Below are 8,964 nucleotides of genomic sequence, written 5' to 3'. Positions count from 1 at the left end.
CCTCCAGTTTAAAAGAAATGCAATGTGAGAAAGAACTATATTAAACAATACCCTACAGATACAAGCAGGAAAATCCAGACTATGGGAAGGTGAGGTTTTTTCAACAAGTAAATTAAAGGAGAAGGAAAAAAAGATAGTACAGGAACTTATTGATAAAAAAACTTAACAGACAATAAAATGTTAAATAAAATGAACCTAGTTTGGATATTGACCAATTGGATTTAACCAATATTGTTAAAACAAACTAAAACTACAGTTATGAAATAACTGGGGAATTTGAATTTCATCTTGATAATTGATTGTATTAAAACTTTATTACAAGTCATTTTATGCCTTAATATTTGAAGTTTATATATGTGTTTAGATTTGAAAAAAGAATTATTTTCTTTTATGGATAGACAACACATACTGAAATATTTAAGGATAAACAGATATAGAATGAAAGACTAACTTCCAAAAGTCTATAGTAGTGGGAAAGGATATGCAGTGAGTTGTAGATGTAACAATTCTGGCTAATTGCTGAAGATGGGTCTTGGATACATGGAAGTTCACTATAATTTCCTTTTCTCCAATGCTTTAATTAAACATTTCCTAAGCCGCCTCTATTGTTTTTTAAAAATGTATAATGTAAATTAAAAGCACTCCATAAGTAAGATGGTTTTTCTTGGTCCTTGATTTTTATATAAGGGATAGATGGAATTCAAGCCTAGAATGAGCTTAAATGGCAAGTTTCCTACATGTATTTCTTTGTGAAGTAAATATGGCAATGTGTAAATATGACAGTGAAGAAGAGAAAGAACATACCATAGGAAAGGAGATTTCAGACTTCTCCTCACTAGATAGCTCAGCAGTTTAGGTACCTGGTTTAGTTTCAGACTGCTCCCAGACCTCTGGAATCACTGGGTTCACCAGCTCTAGGTCAAGAAACTCCTTTATTTGAACAAGACCTGCTTCCTTTTTCACGCTTCAGGAGGCTGGTTGGATTTCCAGGATGTGCTGTGTCTATGAGAGCGATCTAGCACAGATATGATTAGAGGATCCACCAACAGGTGCAGCTTGCTAACCAGAGAAACCAGATGCTAGTGACCACCTCTCAAGATCTCAGTTCCCAATGCCTTAGATTGTTGCTTCTCTTCTGAGTAGTCCAATAAATGTGTTCATAAGCCCCAACTAGGCATTGTGATGACAGTCTTACCATCATCCCTTCTGTTACATCATCACCCTGCTCACAGTCTTGATAATTCTAAGGTCCAGAGGGAAACAATGAAACCTGATCTACAGAACTGTTATCCAGGACAGTTTTCAGTTAAGAACGCTGGTTTAAGTACTGGTCTATGGAGATGAATAATGTGTAGTTTTGCCCTTAAAAAAATATTTTGTCTAGTGGATAAGACAGATATATAGATAAGTAATTTCTCCTAGTGCTGTTTAAAAGAGATTTAAATATAATGTATTTATTATAGAAGCACAAAAGAAGAGCCCCTAGCCCAACCTGTGAAATTTCAGGAAAAATTCCCAGAGAAGTTTGTTCCTGACCCAGGTCTATAAGAAGTCTAAAGGTTATCAGATAAAAAAATTTTTTTTTCAATGAGATGGAATTATAAGTAACATGGCTTTAAATATCATCTGTATTCTGAAAAATTCCAAATTTATATTTCTGGTCCAGACCCTTTTTACAAACTCTAGATGTATTTATCTTACTATGAATATATTCAGTATAACCACTTGGATGTCTAATAAATGTCTCAAATTCAACATATATAAAATGAAGTCCTGATCTTACCCCCAGATCTTTATCTGAACCCTTTTCTGCTAGGCAACTCTGTGTCCCAATTTCTCAGAACAAAATCCTGTAGTAGTCCTTGACTCCTCTCTCTATCCCCACCCCACCCATCTCATACTTCACGCAGCAACTCTGTAGAGACAGATAATTGGAAAGATCCACAGAAGGAAAGAAAACTGGCAAACACCACAGCTATCTAAGACTTCCAGGCACTGTTCCCAGGGAGTATTATTAATCACACAGGACATGCTTTGTCTGAGGGTGATAGAACGTTAAGATATCTCTAGAGGTTTATTGTCTACCTCTCACTACTTCACTGAAAGATCCATGAAGTCAGGGATCTTAGTTATAATTGCTGATATATTTCAGGCACTGAGACATACCTGTCATATAGTAGATGAACAATAAATATAAATTGAATGAAAAAAAGTAAAATTTATGTCATTGTGCATGTATTTAGTAGTAAAAGAAACTAAATATTGTGCAGATAAATATTGTGAGATCAGAAATGGAGGTAACGCAAATTAAGAAAATGCTATGTCACAGTGAATGTGAGGTGCCATGCTATGGATTGTGGTTTTTACCCTATAGGTAATGGAAGACCTGCTAAAACATTTTTTAAACGGATGTGTATTTTATATAGATCATTATGGTAGCTTTTTGGAGCGAGAGATAAGGAAGACAATAAAAGTCACAAATTTATTGTAATACCTTTTTTAAAGATGACGGCCTGACTTAGGGAAATGGGGATGGAAAGAAAAGGAAGATTTAGAACATTCTATACCATAAACGACTATGGTTGGGCAGGTTGCTTGACTGGATATAAGGAATGAGGGAAATAAAGCAGTCTAAAATGCTATCAGTTTTTTTTGATTTGCATCAGGGGAGATAATAACTAATTAATGAGATAATTTAAATTATCAGTATGAAATCAGAAACAGATCTTGAGTGAACGATCATGTGCTCTGTTTGGACATTTTTCTGGAAGCTGACATAATAATGCAGACAGCATTTTGTGAAGTTATACAGACAAAATATGCCACTTACCAGCTTTGTGACCAAAACAACATAGTTCTCTTATTTGCTCCTGTATTCTCATCTATGAAGAAAAGGACAATGACAGATACCTCACAGAATTGTTGTAAATATAAAATTAAATAAAATATGTGCATATCATAGAGACTATGTACATAGAGACTCAATACATATCACTACGTATTTGTCTTTGGCAAATATTTCAAGTACTCCAAGTGGATGTGTCTAGAAGAAATCAGGGTATTCTTAAAAGAAATTTAGGAGAAAGGAATGTATACCTGAGTCATGAGGAACTAGATAAATCTTAACAATGGGTAAGATTATGGAAACACAAAAGGCACAAGTAGAAGAGCAAGAAGATACTCATGGGAATGATAATTTTAAAAGCTTTAAACAGAAACTCACAAAAGAAGACCAGTATAGTACAGAAAGAATGAAAATTAGTTTAAGGTACAAAGTGGGTTTTTTTGTTCTGTTCTTGTTTTTACTAGACTACTTATTTAACTACTTACTGTTAAATAAAGCTCACCAAGTCTACTTGTTGAAAGTTAAATGTGCAGTCTTCTATGTGGCTCACATTTCATATAACTCCTTAAAACCTCAACATATTAGTGATGGGACAAATGGCAGTCATTTTACTCCATCCCATTCCCAGGGTAATTTCATTCATAGTGACATTTGTCCTACGATATACCACTTTCCCATATCATAGACAATGACGTGTTAATGGAAATCAATATACTTTGCATTATTCTTCCAGTTACTTATAACACCATAAGAACTATAATTAGTATAAGACTGAGGTTCTACCTTCATCGCAGTAAATTCCCTGAATAGAAAAGAAAGCACCATGGCACATAGCTTTCAGAATCTAGAATTAACATTTCAAAAAGGACAGTTTCTTTATGAAAGCCTGAAGGGGATTAAATTGAAGCAGTTTAAAGTTTACGGGAAAAGCCAACAAAAGTAAAGGGTCAGAAAATGATATGATGGTGATAAAAATGTGTGTGTCTATTCCCCAGGACAAGATTAAACTAAAGATTGGAAAACTGAATGGGTTGTTCAGTGTGAAATATCTCAATTTGTCTACAATCCTGAGAAGCCTACATACTATCAATCATACCTTCTGTAAACTAGAGGAGGTCTAGATAATCAAATTACAGTTAGGAGAAGAAATATTTTATCTTTCTATCCACTATATTTGAAATTGGTATTCAAAAATGAATCTTTCACATGCCTGAAATTATATTAGAGCTAATGATGAAACAAGGGAGGTCCAATAAACATGCCCTAGGTTCCTCATTTAGTCAGCAGCGCTGCATAGGGGAAGCATTTCAGTTCTGTCCTGTCACAACTCAGCATCACCAGTTAACACAATCCTTTCTCCTTTCTTTATTCTTTTTTTGGCTTATTTTTCTTTATTGAAGTATAGTTGATACACAATCTTACACTGGTTTCAAGTATACAACACAGTGGTTCAACAGTTACCCACATTATTAAATCCTCACCACAACTAGTACAGTTGCTTTCTGTCAACATAGGAAGATGTTACAGAATCACTGGCTATATTCTTCACACTGTACTTACATCCCTGTGACCAACTTATATTATGGTTGAGAATTTCTGTGCATCTTTATCACGTACAATTTTGACTCCCCCAAAACTTAAGTACTAATTGACCAGAAACCTTACTGATAAGTCATTAGCACATATTTGTTATATGTACTATATACTGTATTCTTACAATAAAGCAAGCTAAATAAATAAAATGTTTTTCCAAATCATTGCAAATCTCCAAAAAGTTTTCCAATATGTATTTATTGAAAATATATACATATAAGATGACCTGCAAATTTCAAAACTGTGTTAATTATATATATTTTTTTCATGTAAACCCCATTCAGATCAAGATATAAAGTATTTATAGAAGTTTCTTCATGCTTCTTCCAATTTAATGCTGCTTTCCCTAGAAGTAACTGGTGTTTCCAATTCTACCACCACAAATTAGTTTTGCCTGGTATTGAACTTCATATAAATGAACTCAGATACTATATACTTCTCTATCTAGTTCTTTTGGATGTCACTATGTGTGTGAGGTTTGTACAGATTAGGACAACATATAATTTATATCACTCTCCATCTACAGTTTTTCATAATTTTGGTGTGGGCATTTGGGATATCCAGTTTTTTTCTATTACAAAGTTGTTTAAACATTCTCAAACATCTTTGTTGGTTATAAGATCTTTTTTTTCTCAGGTATGTATCTATGAATAGCATTTCTGGGCCTTATGGAAGGCACATAGTTAGCTTCATCAAATTCCACATGTTTGTTTTCCCCATCTTATATCCCAATCAGCAATATGTGAAATTTATGCTTTCTATACATCTTTTTCTACTTGGTTTTGTCAGGCTTTTCAATTTTCTCCATTCCAGTAGGTCTAAAATCATACACATTCTGATTTTAATTTGTTTTTCTAATAAATAGTGATGTTGAGCATTCTTTCACATGCTTATGGGCCATTTGATTATCCTATTTTATGAAATGACTTTTTTTCTTACATGCTGTAATGACTTACATGCTGTTTTTTATTAGTTTATTTGCCTTTTGCCCTATTAATTTGTACAATTCATTATATATGCATACTAAAAATCTTTCATTAGGTATATTTATTTGGGTATCATGCTCTGTGTTATGGATTGCCTTTCTACTCTTTTAGTGGTTTCTTTTGATAAATAGAAGACCTTGATTTTAATGTAGTCCATTTACTCAATTTTCTTTTTATGTTTCAAATTTGTGTGTTTATCAAATTTTGTCTATTCCAAGGATAATAAAATTTCCTTTAAAAGTTTTATTAATTTTTTTCTTCACATTTTGAGCTGCAGTTTATCTGGATTTTTATATATGTATTGTGTGAGATAAGGATCAAGAAATGCTTTTCATTTCAATATGCAAACAGTAGTGTCATATTTTGAAAAGACCATCATTTCCCAGTATACTTTGGAAACTAGACTGTTATTGTGATAATTTTACGTGTGTACTTGGAGAGTGCTTTTGGATGAGATTAGCATTTAAATTGATCAACTCTGACTAAGCTGATTGCCTTCATAATGTGAGTAACCCTCATCCAAACAGTTGAAGGCCTGAATAGAACAAAAAGACCAGTCTCTTGAGTAAAAGAGAGTTGTCCAGTAGATGGCCTTTAGACCTCATTTGTAGCATCAGCTCCGTAGGGTCTTTCATCTACTGGTCCACATTGTAAATTTGTACTTTCCAGTCTCCATAATCATGTAAGCCAAGACCTTATAACAAGTAATAACACACACACACACACACACACACACACACACACACACACATTGTATTGGTTGTGTTTTCCTGAAGAGCCCTTACTAAGACAGTTATGCATAAGGTAAGCATATATGTATGATTTCTTCAGACACTATATTTTTTTCATGCCAATGTCTGTTTTTATATTTGTTTTCAATAAGACACTTAAATTAGGCTAGTTCATCAAAACCAGAAATAGAAGCCTCTAACCAAATATTTTAATGGAACAATATTGGGAGGAATGGGGGGTTGAATGGGGAAAAAATGATATTTTCTTAATTTTACCAAATCCTTGTTAATTATAATAGGAATTAAATAAACAAAATTTGAGACTAATAAATCAAGAATCATCTTAATAAGTTAATTATTTAGAAATAATAAGGACCTAATGCTAGAAAAAAAAATTTAAAAGCAAAGAAGGTGGGGATTTCCAGTTTTTGTATGTAGTAGGAGGAATCAGTGGGGTCTCAGTGAAACTGTTATAAATTTGTAGCTCTGGAAGGAGAGTTCTTGCCTGGGGCAAGTTCTCTATGAATTCAATGAGACTGAAGAAAGGCAAGGCATAAAGCTGGGGGAAAAGTGGGGTTACCACATTGATTCTCACTGTGGTCACAGGCAGCTCAGTACACATGGCTGGCTTGAATGTACTCCCTAGGCTGGCTACAGGTTCTGCTCCCCAGCATGAGTTTAATCTTCTAGGCAGTAGGACTCAGTCCCTATTTGCTCCCCACCCTCCAAGTTCCCTGCTTGCAGGCTCAGGCTTAATTCTCCAGGAACACTGGGGCTTCATGGCTCTCTCTCTGCTCTCCCAGTGGCAGCAGCCCACCCCTGCTCTGACACTCGAGGAACAACTCTGTAGGTGGGTCCCTGGTGACTGGCAGACACCTGACCAATTACATACCAAGAACACAGCAGAGGAGAGAATGGCTATTTCCTCTCTACCCCTCCCCTAGGCAGGAATTTCTATGACTGACCAGTGGCTCTGTCACCAGTAAATATCCCATAAATGTGAAAATACGCTCTTATTATATATACAATAGGTACTGTTGAGGCCAGGTGGGAATCCTGGTCAGAAAGTTTCACTTTTCCCCCCAAAATTATAGAAGGGCAACTACTTTAAGTCTTTAATTGGTGCATTTAGTTCATTTATATTTAAGCTAATTATTGATAGGTTTGTACTGATTGCCATTCTATTAATTATTTTCTGGTTGTTTTTGTGTTCTATATTTTCTCTTCCTCTCTTATACTCTTTACATTATTTGATGGTTTTCTTTAGTGTTATGCTTGGAACTTTTTAAAATTTTGGGGTATCTATTGTAGGCTTTAGGTTTGTTGTTACCATAGGGTCATTGATAGTTTCTTAAATACACAGCAGTCTATATTAATTTGTTAGTTACTCTATTTCAAACACAGTCTAAAAGTACTACTGTTTTATTCTTCTTCCTTCTCCATACTTTATGTGTAAGATATCATAGCTACATATTTTTGTGTATCTTTTGACTGATTTGGTATATAGTTGATTTTACTATTTTTTAATTCAGACTTGCTTAGTAATTGATCTATTATTTTTCCTGTGGGTTTACTTTCACTGATGAAAAATATTTAGGCTTAATAACATTTCCATCTACAGAAGTCCCTTTAATGTATCCTGTAAGACCTGTTTAGTGGTAGTGAAAACTTGTAATTTTGTTTTTCTGGGACCCTTTTAATATCCCCTTCAATTCTAAATGATAGCTTGCTGGGTAAAGGATTTTTAGTTGTAGGTTCTTTCATTTCAATATATTAAATATTTCATGCCACTTCCTTCTGGCCTGTAAAGTGTCTGCTGAGAAGTCTGCTGATAGTCTTATGGAGTTTCTCTTATAGGTAACTGTCTCTCTCTTCTGCTTTTAAGACCCTCTTTTTATCTTTAATCTTTGCCATTTTAATTACTATACGTGTTGGTGTTTTCTTCCTGGGGTTCTGTTTTTTTTTAGAAAGCTCTGCACTTACAGGATCTGGGTGTCTATTTTGTTCCCCAGGTTGGGAATGTTTTTAGCTATTAGTTCTTCAAAGAGAATTTCTACTCCTTTTTCTCTCTCTTCTCCTGGTACCCTTATCATGCAAATATTGTTTCATTTGGATTGGTCACCCAGATGTCTTAGCATCTTCTCATTTTTAGAAACTCTTTTTTGCTCTGTTCCTCAACTTGGTTGTTTTCCTGTTCTCTAATTTCCATCTCACTGATTCTCTCCTCTACCTCTAGGAGTCTACGATTATTCTCTCCATTGTGCTTTTTAGTTCATTTATTGTATTCTTCAGCTCTGAATGCTCCTTTCCAAACCTTCTATCTTTGTTGAAATTCTCACTGAGATCATCAATTCTTTTCCTGAGGTCAGTGAGCATATTTATGACTACTACTTTGAAACTTTTATAAAGAAGATTGATGATCTCCATTTCATTTAACCCTCTTATGTTTTTCTTTTGCTTGGAACGTAAATCTGCCTCCTCATTTTGTCTGTGTTTCTATATTTCTTCCTCAGTATTGGATAGATCTGCTATGCATCCTGGTCTAGAAAGTAATGGGTTTATTAAGGATACATCCTGTGGCATCCAGAGGCTCTACTCTTTGCTCACCAGTACCTAGTTCTCTTTTGAAGAGTCACAGTTACTGTTGTTGGGCTGTGGGAAGGGTTACCTTTCTGCTTGTAAATGGGCAGTGGATAATCACTGTCAGCAGAGGCTGACAACTCCTTCTGTGCCCTTTGTGTGTTGGGTGGTACTTCTGCTGGGATCATTGTGGGCAGAGATGCCCTCTGCTTGCAGGCAGTACTGGTGG

Source organism: Manis pentadactyla, chromosome 12, assembly GCF_030020395.1.
Source record: "Manis pentadactyla isolate mManPen7 chromosome 12, mManPen7.hap1, whole genome shotgun sequence".
Taxonomy (NCBI): Eukaryota; Metazoa; Chordata; class Mammalia; order Pholidota; family Manidae; genus Manis; species Manis pentadactyla.
This window is presented reverse-complemented; position numbering follows the sequence as displayed.